Below are 15,428 nucleotides of genomic sequence, written 5' to 3' on the forward strand. Positions count from 1 at the left end.
GTCGAAATTCTGTGAGGTACAAGGCCGCTTCCTGTTTGCACCGGCGTATGTATGCTGTGCGGCATAGGCGCCGGCTACGGGGGGGCTCTGTGGCTCGAGCCCCCCCCCCCCCCCCCGAAATCCGAAGCCTGCCTCCCCCCCCCCCCCCCCCCATTTCCCGCCAAAGTGTCATCACCAGAGTTCTGTCGCCCACATCATTTGCGGTTTCTTTGGAGTTGCCTCAACGTTTCACTAAAAATTTTATTGTGGCTGAAAGCTTACTGCATCAGCGCGGACGTGCACGGCTTTACATTCACACTTTCGCTTTATTTCTGCAAATCCTGACCATAGGACGACAAGCGTATTAGAAGCGCAGCGGCGGCTACCTCATAAACATTTTTTCTCACTTCAACGTTTTCTTTTTTTTAATTTCGACTGTGAACACTATACACACACATGCAATATATTTAAATATATACACAGGAATAAGTTTGTTACATTTTTTAAAGAGAAGGATTTAGCCAAGTAACAATTATTTCTAATTGTAAGGATAGGTTATGCCTGGAGAATGAATACGTTGCTCTATGTTCACCTCCAATTACCCCTGCCTTGCGCTAGCGTATTCCTACTTGCGCCTGCAAGTTGGAATACGCTTGGAATACAGGGATAATTGGAGATCGCAGGGAGAGGCCTTCGTGCTGCAGTGGACATAAAATATAGTCTGATGATGATGATGTTAACTTCTCACCCGCCGCGGTGGCTCAGTCAGCAAAGGCGTTGCGCTGCTGAACACGAGATCGCGGGATCGAATCCCGGCCGCGACGGCCGTATTTCGATGGAGGCAAAATGCAAAAACGCTTGCGTTTTACTGCACGTTAAACAACCCCAGGTGATCAAAATTAATCCGGAGCCCTCCACTACGGCGTGTCTCATAATCAGAACTGGTTTTGGCACGTAAAACCCCCAAAAGAAGAAGAATGTTCACCTCTCTTCAAATTGCTTTGCGTGCTTTTTTTTTTTTTTTGACCCTGAAAAAGAAAAAAACCTGCAGTCTTCAGTGGCCCTTCAGCAGAGTCTTTTATCAGCGGCGTGTGAAATGCACATGAATGTTGTGTGTCTGAGTATTGCTACTGTTTCCAGTAGGCAATGCTAACGACTCGCGAAAAAAAAAAAAAACCAACCAAGAACTGTTCTAATAATTTACAACATTTATTAGGGATGGAAACATCCCCACATGCCTGCAGCGGTCATAAATAAAAATAATTTACTCAGTAACCGAAGTGAGGCTAAACCGAATTCACTCGCAATCAGAATCAATAGCCGCCATGCGCAGCAGCGCTTATACTTGCACTAAACGTAAAAAGAAGAAAAAAAGAAAGAGGCGCAGTGTCGCCCGAACAGCGAAGCATCGATTGCAATAGAAAATTAGTAGACAGCTATATGAAGTAAGGATAGTAGTTTTATCGGCCGTATAAACTTGCAAACATTTGCTTACTAACTGAATTATCAAGCATATATTGTCAGCGCGCCCAAGCAAACATGAACACAGCACACTCGATGACCTCTAATACTAACCGTCAAAACGCTGGCGTATGAAAGTGCGGCACCAGCAGCAGCAAACAGTGATCTTCGTACTGTCCATCGCTTCAACGGAAACTGAGCGGCAAAAACACAGCGCGTACAAAATATCAGCCGTCTGCGGATCGCTTTCAAGATACCGCGCGCAGATTACCGCCAAAATAAAGCACGCGACCCGCGTATGTAGTACTCCCCCAGGCGCACGGACAGCCGCAGTCACTACAAACTAGCAGATACGCGCCGCGCTTGTCCCCCCCCCCCCTTTTTTTTTATTGCGATAGCAATTATATGGACACTTCAACCGGATTTCTGCCGTCGGCGTCGCCGTCGCCGTCGCCGTGAGGTTCCGTATAGATAAAATCTTCGCCGCGCGCCGTATGCCCTAGAGGCAGCGTGCGGGGACGCGCGCTATCACGGAGAGCGAACGCACTCAATCTCCCACGCGCAAGCAAGGAAGCGGAAAGCCAGCGCCGGCACTTCTCTGCCAACAACCGCGCTCGTCGCTCGTCCGCACAGTCTCTTATCTCTCCCACGCGCAAGCAAGGAAGCGGGAAGCCAGCGCCGGAAGGAGCGGGGGGGGGGGGGGGGGGGGGGCGCTTCTACGCTGCCAACAACCGCGCTCGTCGTTCGTTCGACCGCACCGTCTCTTATCTCCACACGGCTCTGACCTTTATGCGCATTCGCCGCTCAGTTTCCGTTGAAGCGATAGACCGCACGTACCTTCGCCCGCTCCTGCGGCGTATATATCCGCTCGCTGCCAGCGTTTTGACGGTCGTTGTCTGCAGTCATTCAGTGTGATCTATTCATGTTTGTTTGTGCGCGCTCACACCACGCTTCTTCAATCAGTTAGTAATAGTCGGGCCACATTTTCCAACGCACGCTACACATGCAATGCTGCCCGGGTCGGCAGTGCAGCGCTACAGGTGTGTCCCTTCGCACGCGCTGCCCACGGGAAGCGCTTCTCATCAACACCACACCGTTTCACACGCGCCTTCTCGTGGTCATCGAGTCTCTCTTCATGTCGGTCTACTTACGCCGCAGCACACCTGCTTACTTAATCAGCTCATGTTTACTACAATTCATATTGCTACCAAAGCCGCTCACCTTACTTCGTATGACATTGCTGTGTTGCTATCGCATTCATCGCTTCGCCCTTAGGGCGAAACTGTGACATTTTTTTTTTTTTCAAAGCGCACGCTTTATCGATAAAGTGACCGCGCGCTCAAAACTTGTACTCTGCGCATGCGCCGCTGCCTTCTCCTCTGAGCCTTGCAAGAACCCCAAGCTTAGCGCGCTGCCACTGCGCCGTCTATAGTGATGTCTTGTGAGCATTAGCAGGAGGCACCTTCGCGTTTGAGCAGGTGGAGAATCCGAGATAGGAGAACCGAGCGAAACGCCATTGTGTCCGTTGTGGTTTTCATGCGCACAACTTTGGAAATGTAGAGGACTTTAAAAAGCTCGCTGGTTTTTCAACGAGGTAGTACCATCGTGTCCAGGCCCTTTGGATGCGCCTCACTCGTCTCACTTATGAAATTAAGCGAGTGCCTGCCCATGCAGACAAGTTGACAACTGACGTCTGCGACCTGATCGGTCCGAACAGGTGAGTGACTAGTCTTCCATTATTAACGCATATCCATTCGAATACTCGACGTCTTTAGTAGAGGTTCACTGTCGCAGTAAGCGTCGTCAGCACGAAAGCAATGTGAAGTGCATCGTCATGATACTTTGGCTTGCGTTACAGCTCATTGCCACAGGCGGCGCCGTCATTCAGACTTGGCAAATCATATTGTGTGTGTGTGTGTGTGTGTGTGTGTGTGTGTGTGTGTGTGTGTGTGTGTGTGTGTGTGTGTGTGTGTGTGTGTGTGTGTGTGTGTGTGTGTGTGTGTGTGTGTGTGTGTGTGTGTGTGTGTGTGTGTGTGTGTGTGTGTGTGTGTGTGTGTGTGTGTGTGTGTGTGTGTGTGTGTGTGTGTGTGTGTGTGTGTGTGTGTGTGTGTGTGTGTGTGTGTGTGTGTGTGTGTGTGTGTGTGTGTGTGTGTGTGTGTGTGTGTGTGTGTGTGTGTGTGTGTGTGTGTGTGTGTGAAAATTGGGGTTTTTTACCGCGGGATAATTCTTCATGCTTCCAGAAATGGTCAAGATTCTTTTGTCTTTTTAAAAATTGAGCAGGGTTCCTACGGGCCTGCCCAACTCTTAATAAGAAAATTATACCAAACTTTATATGTTTGTGCGAGCGTCTATGCAGAATGTTATTCATTTCCCTTGCAGACTGTTCAGCGCAATGGAAAGCCCCGGGTGAAGACTGCGAGGAGAGCCGTCCCTCATCCAGCATTTCCAGTTCAGTCGCTTTAGCTCCACCGCGCGCTGATGACACTACACACCAAGCTTGTGCACTGCAGAAGCCGGTCCTTCCAACATTCGATCCATCGGCGAGGTTTCTGATGCATCATCTACAGAAAAACAAGGGCGACGCTTCAAGCCTGCCTGGAAAATTACCTACAAATGGATATCTTACAATGTCCATAGTGACAAGGTGTTCTGCCAGGCCTGTTGCGCCGCATCAGACTGCCGCTTTCTGACACTTCCCAAGACAAGGATTCTTACCTAGCATTTGTCAAAAATGGTTTCTAAAACTGGAAAACGGATGTTGAGAGATTTAAATCCCATGAGAGGTCTAATTTTCATAAGGAGGCATGTCATGTCATCGTATCTGCAAAAAGCAGCGCGAATGTGGCGTATGCTTGCGCCAAGTGAAAGGCGAAAGAAATGGACGACGCCAGACAGGCCCTCCTAGCAACACTGTCGTCTCTACTGTACCTGTCGACCCAAGGCTTAGCAATACGTGGCCTTGAAGAGACAGAGAGTGATTTGAGGCAGCTGCTGGAACTCCGGGCAAGTGATATTCCTTCATTGCGATCGTGGCTTTTAAGAGCGAAATACTAATGCATTTCTCACCAGATTTTAAACGAGATGGTGGAACTCATGGCACGACATCCTTCGTTCACTCACAGACGAAGTTCGTGCGGCAGAGCACTACGCTGTCATTATGTTCGAGACACAGCAGATATATGTGCCAAAGAACAACTTTCAGTTTGTTTTCGGCAGTGGCGTAGCCAGAAATTTTGTTCGGGGGGGGGGGGGCTCAGGTTTCAGCGCGGCCTCCTCCTTATAGAATTTGTCGTGGGATCAAATGCATGAATAATAACTGCATTGCCAATTTCATTGTATATTAGATGCTGCAAACGAATTATTGAACGCTATGCACTGTCCATTAAAATATGTATCTTTTCATAAAAGAATATATTCGTATGCCCCAAAAATTGTGGCAGAAATAACTGCTATCAATGCTTCCGCGTTTTTTTGCCTAATTAATCAGTAAAGAAAACATCACATGAACTTTAGAACTATTGACCCTTTTCGCGGAGCAGTTTGTTTTAGAGAAACGAGATGGCGCTCACGGCGGTGCGCCATACCTCTCCTCAGCGACCGCGCACGAATACGAAACCATTACCGTTTCTACCTTGCTTCTGTGCGATCAGCTGTCGGAAATGCAACTGAGTTTTCACTAACACACTGTGCTCCAATCATGCTAGATTGAATAATGTGGATTGAAGACGTGTGCAGTAGTTGGCTGCAAAAATAGTGACTGGCACGTTAAGGAATAGAATGAATCTGTGTGGCGAAGTTCGCGGACCGCTGCTGCAATTGTCCGAACGTGTTACCGGCACTTCGTGATGTACGGCTTTCCTCGAGGATACAAAAATTTACTCATCCGCCAGCCTTCTATCGCTAACCTTCAAAGAAAGGGCTTCGTCCCCATAACGTCGGCAAGAGTGAGTACCACTCGTTAAACAATGACAAAGAGAGTAGCGCCGCTTCCTGTCATAGTAAGTTTCGCGCACGTTATCTATACACATCTGTCCAAATGGCAGGAAAACTTACGCCCACTCTATCGCCGACGTATCAAGAATAAGTGAATGGACGCACACTTGAATATATGCGCACTGTATACACACAATAAATGACGGACTACACCTATGGCGCACCAATGGTCGAAGCTGATTGTTTCGTGACGGTCCACAAGAGTAAGCAAGTTACTAGCTATAATATATATTTGCTACAAGGTATTACAATGTACAAAACAGCTACGTTGCAAGCCTTGTGCGCAGCAAGAACAAATCTATCGGATTCAGAACTGAGCACACCCGCGAGCGATTAGGCAGAAAATAATCAGATAGTGGCCGCACCGAGGAACTTCACTGAGTCAGAAACTGAGAAGCCACTGCTTCAAAATATTTTCCGAATAAAGAACAAAGAGCAAAACACACTAATCCTGACTGAATTCATAATCGCAAAGCTTGAAATGCATATTTAGCCCCGCTTTTAGAAGAAGCACCATATACACTGCTTGCGCCGTTTGGACATAGCTTAATCAGCTCCGAAAGCGCTTTTGCATGTTCTCTGAAGCTGCAGGTGATCAAAGCTTCGTGTCGTCCACCTAGTCACCGTCTACGATATTTCCGAAAAAAGAGGTTTTCCAAGCCGCGCCGGCGTCATACACTTCCATTGTAAACAAGGAGGCAACGGAGGCAGTTGAGGCATGCAATGGACGCGTCATCACGTGATCAAATATGGCAGCGCCCACGGTATCGCCGCGAAAAGGGCCAATATCAGTTCGAAACCAGCAAAGCACTGCATGCAGCTTATATGAAAAATGTAAAGGCCATGAAATGAATAAGTTGAGGACAAATATTTTGATGAATCTTTGTCATTCAAGAACCTTGTTTACATTTTTCTACATATGCAACGGCCAGGAAGAAACCTCAATGATGCTATCCCTCGTTGCAGTCGATTGCGCAGGAGCAGCTGTAATTACACCGAGATAATACTCGGAGCAGTGAGTACAAATAAAAAGTGGGAGTTCTGCAAAATATATATTAGAAATGCGAAGATAGAATAGAATATACAAATGCGAAGATACAACTCGCTAAAGGGCAAAAAAAGAGTCGCTGGAAACAAAGTTCACTGCTTGTATACACAAAACATCGCAATAAGATATTTAAGAATACGTATGATCGAGTCTCCAATAAATCTACGTATTTAAGCAAACGTCAGTGTATATAATGCGTCAAATAAGACAAATAAACATGTTGCTCAGTCACAGATAGTAAACTTTGCGCACAGAAAGACAGATGATCTAGGCAAGAACATAACTATGATCGCAGAAATCGTGATATGTACTTGGGCCATGCAGCGGTCGCGACAGTGCCATGTGGGTAGAATAATAAAGGAATAATGCATAAATCAGTACGAAAATGTGTAATTTAACTGCCTGCACAACGCCAGCAATTATTCTGCACCCAAAATAAAGGTGGGTATTCCTTCGTTTCAAAAAAGAAATAAAAGCAGGTAGCTGAAAAGGAAAGAAAAGGACAAACGAAGGCCACAGATGATGCGGTAAGTTGAACTACCCAATATCCGAGTGTGTTTTTGGCGAACGGCGCGTGGGCCGGGCTTTCAATGAGCAAGGTCGGTCAAAATTGGTTATTGGTATCCTCGTAATTTTTGTATTCGTGTGATAATTGTGATCATGATGTTAACTGCTAGAATAAATCGCGAAAATTTCTGCGGTTTTAAAAGCTAATGAACGGTCATACGTTTTCATAATTAAGAAGTTATGGACCTGAAGGAACAGTGCTTTTTACTTGCATTGATTTTTGCTGCTTCGCTATCTAAAGGACAAACTTCTCACGGCGGGAAAGTTGAGCGAAGCGGTCAATGACTTCGGACACGCTGATGCCGACGTCTCTGTCGGTGTATAGAAGCGCCCGCCTAACCATGCGTTCCACAGACATTGTAGAGCGCAAGTAGTTTTTTAGTAAACTATTGTTAACAAAATATTCTCTCTTTGCTGGCAGTGGTCACTGGAAGGGTGACTAGAAGATGCAGCAGTATTTACACATTTACATAGAACCTGCTGTCGCAGTGAGAGATGGGCATCTATTCCGGTGCTAAAACCTAAAACACTCCCTTAATGTCGTTGGCATACTTGTTTAGGTACCTTGCAAAAACAGTAGGCTGTTCGATTCCAGCGATGTCCGTCGTTTAGTCAGGAAGTATGGAGAAGCAGCCTGCTTTTGAATCTAAGTTTTCTTTGATAATGTCACCACAAATTTCTATAATTTGGTTTTGTGCGTCTGGGCTTAAATAGGAGGCAATACTGGGGCAACTTTACAAATGGTTCTACAGATATGTATCTCCACAATCAGCTCGCATGCGAAGAAGCACTCTGAAAATGCCTGTATTTTCAGCAGGGGCATTGCTTAAATCCATAGGGCCCCTGTCCCTGTGGCCACGGAGAGTCAAACCTTGTCGCCCGCAAAAAAAAAAAAAAAAAAAAAAAAAAAAAAAAAAAAAAAAAAATCCTCAATAATAGGCCGTTCACTTTCTTCTGTTTTCTCATATTTTACTTTGCCTGCCCTGGTCCACCTGATCAATCACATTGGGCACGCTTCCTGAAAATGTTTGGAGAAAATTATCAGCTGCTAGCTGACAGTCACGGTGATATTTAGTATTTTCGTGTGTGTGGGAGATTGCGAGCATGCGCTTCCATTTATGGAACGGCTTGGACACGAGCGTTCCAGTGCGCGCATGTTGGCCCAAGTTTATAAGAACATTAACCCCATAAAGTTCTAGAATTGAAAATCTTTTAAAGCATGCCTTTGGAAATGTCAGCGCACCTTTCGCGTCAAACGTTTATGAGAACTTTATACCCATAAACTTTCGTAATTGAAATCCATGCGCTCCGTTGATTCCGCGGCCGCTGCGAGATGCCGCAACGCGCCCGCTCGCTATCGAAAAGCCGTTGAAAGTTTGTGCTTGGATGGGGCTCCTTGCGTTACGTGACTCCAGGTGCAAGGGCGTTGTCATGAAATCCAGCCCGAGTTCGCAATGTTCGTGCCGAAATGTCTTTTCGAGCGTGAAAAGGACATTGTAGACAAAATCCAGCATGATTGCCGTCGTCGGTGGTAGTTTTGGTCGGCGGTGCATGCCAGCACGAAAAAATTTCGGGGGGGGGGGCTGAAGCCCCATCAGCCCCCCCCCCCCCCCCCCCCCCCCCCCTGGCTACGCGCCTGGTTTTCGGGTGGTCACAGATAGAAAGCCTGGAAGCAGAGAAGCTGTTCTGTGGATATTTTAACACGCCGGACATCACAGGTACGAGCCTCTTTGCTATACTCGTATTGAAAGACATTCTTTGTAGATTTAATCTGCCAGTTGAAAAGTGCCGCGGGCAGTGCTATGATGGTGCGGCAAACATGAGAGGAGTACAAGCTCTCATGCAAGAACAGGAACTTCGCGCGCTATATGTACACAGCCTAGCCCACATCCTGAATTTGGTTTTGCATGATCTCGGCCAGAAAGTAGACATGTGCCGTGATTTTCTTTACGCCATCACTGAACTGATAAACTTTGCGACCTGCTCTCCAAAGCGCGTTGCTTCTTTTCAAGAGATTCAGGTAGAAGAGGATGTGAACTTGCGAAAATTCTGCCCCACAAGGTGGACGCTAAAGGCTTCATCACTGCGATCAGTTTTCTCAAATTATAGCAGTCTCATAACGTTTCTCTCTGAAACAGCATTCGAAGAGCGAACTGAGGCTGGTGCGAAAGCCAGATGATTTTTAAGGATGCTGTTCAAGTTTGAATCGTTTTTCATGTTGACGCTTCTGACAAAAGTGTTTTCACGAATGGAAGCACTGAATACCGCCTTACAAAAAAGAACGCTCAGGTTTGACCAAGCGGAGAAAATGGTGAAATCCGTCACTGCAAGCGTAGCTGAACTGAGGCAGTTTTCCCTTGGTTGGGAAGGAGGTGTTGGCAGAGGCAGGAAAAGTAGGAGTTGAGGACCCGTGTGTTCCAGCTGCTAGGCGAAAGAAAACTCCACACCGCTATCAAGAAGGTTCCTCAGCTCACGTGTTCACATCAGCGGAGGACATGTACCGCCAGAGGTACTACGAAGTACTTGACACTGTACTGTCCTCGTTAAGCGACAGATATCCACCTGAGATGTGGCAGCATATGTCACACATTGAGCAGTTTGCCACAGGAAAGCAAGACGAAGCATACATAACAAAGTTCTACGGTGACGACCTTGAACGAGGACGGCTGATTTTGCACAGAGACATGCTCATTGACATCGTAAGCCAACAAAAGTCGGCACCATTGCACACATTCGAGGACGTTGCGCAGATGTTTTCGGGGTAGAAGGGCGAACACCTGCGAAACTTTTTGCCGGAAATGGCCAAGCTAACAAAAATTGCGTTGACCATACCGGTCTCGTCAAGCACATCCGAGGGGTCCTTTTCTTGTCTTCGGCGACTGAAAACGTACCTGCGGTCGACGACTGGACAAGCCCGTTTGAACCATCTGGCCATTTTGCACACTCACAAAGAACTCTCCCGCAAAATCAATTTAAATAAAATTGCCGACGACTTCATTGCTAGAACAAGTGCCCGAATGAACACATTTTCCCTCAAGGTGAAACCATCCCATCAGACAACGAAATAGGAAAGAGAAAGTTGCCAACTCACAAGTTAAAGCTAACCATTTGGCTAAGAAAACAAAGCAAAAACGTTATTTCCAGGAACGAAAACGGGGTGCATGACAGGGCAAGTAGGGTGAGGCCTTTTGGGTATGCAAAGACGCTTCGTTGCGCTATTTCTAAAGCTTCCCAGTCTATGCTGTGCTTTTTCCTTATTAATATTTATTTATCATATGCTGCATTAGCTGCTCAAGAACGCAATCCACGCTCTTACTACTTCCTCTCGTGCCCTTTCCCACTGTTGAGATATCGTTGTGTCTTATTTATTTATTTGTTAATATGACTGTGTATTTCTGCGCCTGATAATTTATTACTCCATAATCATTTATTCCGCCGCCGGGAAATAAATGAAACCAGTGGCATAAGGCATGCTTTGACAAGTAAATAAAGTATTGCGTCATGGAGTCACGTTGTTTTATGCTAATAATTGTAGTCATAGGTTGTGTACAGCAATTGTTATATATTGTGTATGTTTTATATATGTTATGTCTTATCTTTTCAACTGACCTTAGTCAGGAAAATATTTCTTGACTGTGTCTTTGTATATGAAAACTTTCCCAAATCGTTACATGGCTGTTTTCATTTATATGCAGTTGCGCAACTTATAGGCACAAAACACACATATCTCTCTAACGTGAATAACTTAATCGGCTTCTCGCATGGCTCATCCGAGAGACGCGAGTCTCTTTGTGGTACGAGGGGACTCAGGTTATGAATTTGAACTATATATATATATATATATATATATATATATATATATATATATATATATATATATATGTGTGTGTGTGTGTGTGTGTGTGTGTGTGTGTGTGTGTGTGTGTGTGTGTGTGTGTGTGTGTGTGTGTGTGTGTGTGTGTGTGTGTGTGTGGTGTGTGTGTGTGTGTGTGTGTGTGTGTGTGTGTGTGTGTGTGTGTGTGTGTGTGTGTGTGTGTGTGTGTGTGTGTGTGTGTGTGTGTGTGTGTGTGTGTGTGTGTGTGTGTGTGTGTGTGTGTGTGTGTGTGTGTGTGTGTGTGTGTGTGTGTGTGTGTGTGTGTGTGTGTGTGTGTGTGTGTGTGTGTGTGTGTGTGTGTGTGTGTGTGTGTGTGTGTGTGTGTGTGTGTGTGTGTGTGTGTGTGTGTGTGTGTGTGTGTGTGTGTGTGTGTGTGTGTGTGTGTGTGTGTGTGTGTGACCGCTTAAGCAAGCTGGGCGGTGAAATATTCTGTGCAATTCTGAATCTGTTAACGTAAAGGCAAATGACGGCTGCACGCTCGCACACAGCGGAAGACACAGCGGCCCATGCACTTGCCGCAGAAAATGCAACCCTCTCGTATGAGGTAGCAGGGCGACGAAAGCTTCGGAAAAAAAAAATAAAAAAAATAAATAAAATTGCCTTACGCGTTTTTGCGCGTAAATAAAAGCCTTACGCGTTTTTGCGCGTACTTACGTTTTCTAGCGCAAAGACGCAGCGAACAAGCTATTGCTTTGGGAGTAGGTATAGCCTGGTCACACGTGCACTTTCACGTGTATATTGTTGTGTCTGGCGGTCCTTAGGGACACAGGAGGCCGGCGCCGACTCAGACGCGCCAACCTGGCGCCCCTTTCTCGCGGCCGAGAATTGTCACCTGGGACTAAGGGATTAGCAGTTGGTCTCCGTGCTACCTCATGCGTGGCTAACAGCCTGTACACGCTCGAGCCGCTCATCGCCGCAAGCCGCACCGCATGCTGGCGGTTCAGTGGCGGCAGACGGTTGAAGCAACCGGGCGCGTATTCCTATTTCAGCCCCCGTACAGCGCTCGACCGCTGGCGCCACGCTGCGCCGCTCGCGCGTACCGCGTTTCTAGGTGGTTGCTTTCGCCGAGGGCGCTCGAACGCAATCATATGGTTCGCATTAAGTTCGCATGCTTGCCATAGAATAAAGAAAGGGTGCTTTTTATGCATGTGCTCTGAAGTAAACAGTGCAGAAGCACTGCTGGTCGTTTGTGCTCTTTGCATCTCAGTATGGGTTTTGTATCAAACCAGCTTTCCTTGCTTTGTACACGTGTTGTTTGTTTCCAGTGTTGTCACTGCACATTTTACTCTTTACGAAGAGGGGAGGCTAGGGAACAGCTTAAAAGTCATATCACTGCTCCACGTATTGCAATTATTAATTTTGTGCCAGGTGTCATGTGCTGTAATGTAAACAATGCAAATGTGCCGCATGCTATTTTTTGCGGATGTGACGACACTGCAACGCACCTTCTCTGCCACTGCCCAACCTTTCATGCTGAACAATGTGCTTTGCCAGTTATACTCCATCTCAGTAGTTCCTTGCAGCACTGGGGCAGCGGCAGGGCTTCTTAGCCAATAGGAAGGCTGAATTCCCCTCAAGATATGTTCATCCGTGCTGTGTCAGCTGCTCAGCGTCTACTCGCCATCCTTTCGATACATTAGCCACTGTTGGAGCAGTGACGCAACAAATGTTCCTACGTTGTAACTAAAGGCTGCGTTTCCATGAATGCTACTGTTGGGCTTCGCTTCATCGACACGCTATCTGAGCAGTTCAATACACCCTCCTGAGCCAGTTTTAGTAAAAGTGAACACCCTGATAAATGTTCACATGCACTACGCCATCTGCTCAGCGTGTATTTGACGTTTGCTCACCACTGTCATCACGTACCGTACTAGAGCAGAGTAGGAATTAATGATGCAGTGAACAATGACGCCTTCGTAGCGTTTTGCATCATGAATGCATCACCATTGCAACTGCTGTGGTGCCACCTGCCAAATAGAAACCGAACCACTTTTACTGCCTGTGTAGTCCTAGCAGTGTCAAAACAAACAGCTGATCTCAATAAGAACAACAAAAAATACCTAATGCTTTGTCCTCAGCATGAGATGAGACTACGCAGTGATGGATTTTACCATTTATTTATTGCTGTCAGGGCGTACAGCTAGTAAAAGGGCAAACTGAGATTGAAGCGGGTGGTCTGGGCTGCATGGGCGGTGCCATGTTGCTGCGTAATCACGGTTAGGGTGGCTACTGATGTTGCCAGTGCTAACCGCCACAGTAATTCATCGTACAAGATGGGCATGCAAGAAGGGCCTAACATCTGTAATTCTTTTGTGAACGTCACCATGTAGCCTGCACCAAAGGACAACAGAAAGCTAGGCAACATGAGAGACGTAAGGCGTGGAATTGACGAGGGAACAATGTTTAGCTTCATGCACCTTCGCAACGATCCATCTCCTTACATTAATTATCTGCCATCATGTCAACAAACTCATTACAGTTCGACTTGTAAATGTAACATGGATGTATTATGCCGTTGTCGTGATCTAAATAAAAAAAATGAAGAAAGGTGCATTAGGTGTTTTGCAAAAAAAAAAAGAGAGAAGGAGGTGAACCCTGGTTTCTTATATGGGAGTAGGCAAGAGAGAAAGGTCCTTTGCGTTGCTGGTCGGGCAAGGAAAGCATGCCTCTGTACACGAAGAGCAGGTCACGTTCTTGTACTACAGATTCTTTGCTTCTATTTCGGCTGCTACTATGCCGTTTTAAAGAATTCTTGTGGTAGAATACTCCTTGGAAGACACCTTACAACTTTTATAGTATAACTAAAATTTTCCGCAGGGCCCTGGTGAACGGTCCTCTTAAATTTCTGAGGGACCCATCAAGGGGTTGTACAAATTAGATGAGTTGTTTCTATGTAAACCTCACATTGACAAGCTTTGCAAAAATCTCGGCAAGGCTTCTTATATTCTGCTCAAGAGCCGAAATTGTTTTGATATAGAAACCCTTTGAGAAATTTATTTCAGCTTGTTCCACAGCCACCTGTGGTACTGTGTTACATCTCTGGGCCATTCATACATTGAGCCATTTATAAAACTTCAAAAGAGGACTGTCCACTTTATGACTTCCTCACAATACAATGCTAACACGACACCGCTCTTTCAACACGTACACATTTTACCGTTTACATCATTACTAAATTTTTAAACTCTTGTAATGGTTAATAGTAGCATCGTTACTGACTACCCACTCTCTGCTACCAACTTTACCGAATCAGGACGCTGTACACGCAGTGCACTAAAACAAAATTTTCTGGTTCCAAAGGCTTGTAATATGTGTGGTAAACGGAGAATTTGAAGTGTTGGAGTAGTCGAGAGGAACGTTCAGCCCACGTAAGTTAGAAATGCAGCTAATTTTCAGAGATAATTAAAACTGCATTTTCGTGATCTTCTTTCGTATGTTTATTAATACATTCACCGCTTCCTTTTTCTTTTTTCTGGTGCATTTTCCTTTACTTGTAGATGTTCAATGATACCGTTTGCATTTTGAAGATTCTTTGTATTGTATTCTCTACTTCTTCTAATGTAAAGTGCATATTGTTGCTGAGTTTAAGTACACGTGTCTGTGCTAAATTAATTGCTTTGCTTCCTCTACATTTTTTATGGATTGCAACTGGCCTCGAGCTAGTGATCCCAATGTATTTGTTCACATTATGTTTTACTCTGTACTGTACACAAGAAATAAAGTTTAATTCAAGGAAACATTTTTCTCACAGGGCCCCCTAGCCTGGAGCTGCAGCCCCCTTAGCCCATAGGTTAATCTGGCCCCAGTAGTAACTACTATCACGAATGCAAGTTTTGGCTTGCCATCCCTTTTATCAGGTTAACATTGATTTGCACAGCAGAAATCCTAACATTCATTGCTCCTAGTCCAGTGTTATAAGAGCAAAAATCCCGAGAAGCTGTGCGGGAGGCGCCGTCGCGCGGTACGCGGAATGTGAACGGCCGCATTGTTTTCGGAGAACGAAACCGCTCGCTCTTCGCAGCCGTTGCCGGAGCACACATGCCGAAGCCGTGCTGGCGCAGTTTGTCACAGGAATGTGCATTTGTATCAAATTGGCGCAGGAGTCCCACCCCTGGCACATAGCATAGCAATTTTGACTTGTCTTGTTGCTTTAAAGCAACTACACTACGGCAGTTGAGACTGACAAAGTGTTCTTTGAAACTTCATAATTAGTAATTTTGCAGTAGTGTTAATTAAAAGAGAAAACAAAGATCAATGTTTCACTTGAATTTCACGCCCGAATCCCAGCGCTCGTACGTCATTGTGACATCACGGATTACAAAGTTTGTCGTAGTTGGGCCGCTGTTCCTCAGTACGAGTTGTTGAAACTTGCCAAGTTCAGTCCTTGGCTCTTTTAGCGCACCATGTAATATTACAGTTAAACCTGGATATAGCGAAATTGACAAATTCCCGAAAAACTTTGTTATAAAGAGGATTTCGTTATATGCAGGTTCGGCATGAAAATTC

The sequence above is a fragment of the Dermacentor silvarum genome, chromosome 2, assembly GCF_013339745.2.
Source record: "Dermacentor silvarum isolate Dsil-2018 chromosome 2, BIME_Dsil_1.4, whole genome shotgun sequence".
Lineage (NCBI taxonomy): Eukaryota > Metazoa > Arthropoda > Arachnida > Ixodida > Ixodidae > Dermacentor > Dermacentor silvarum.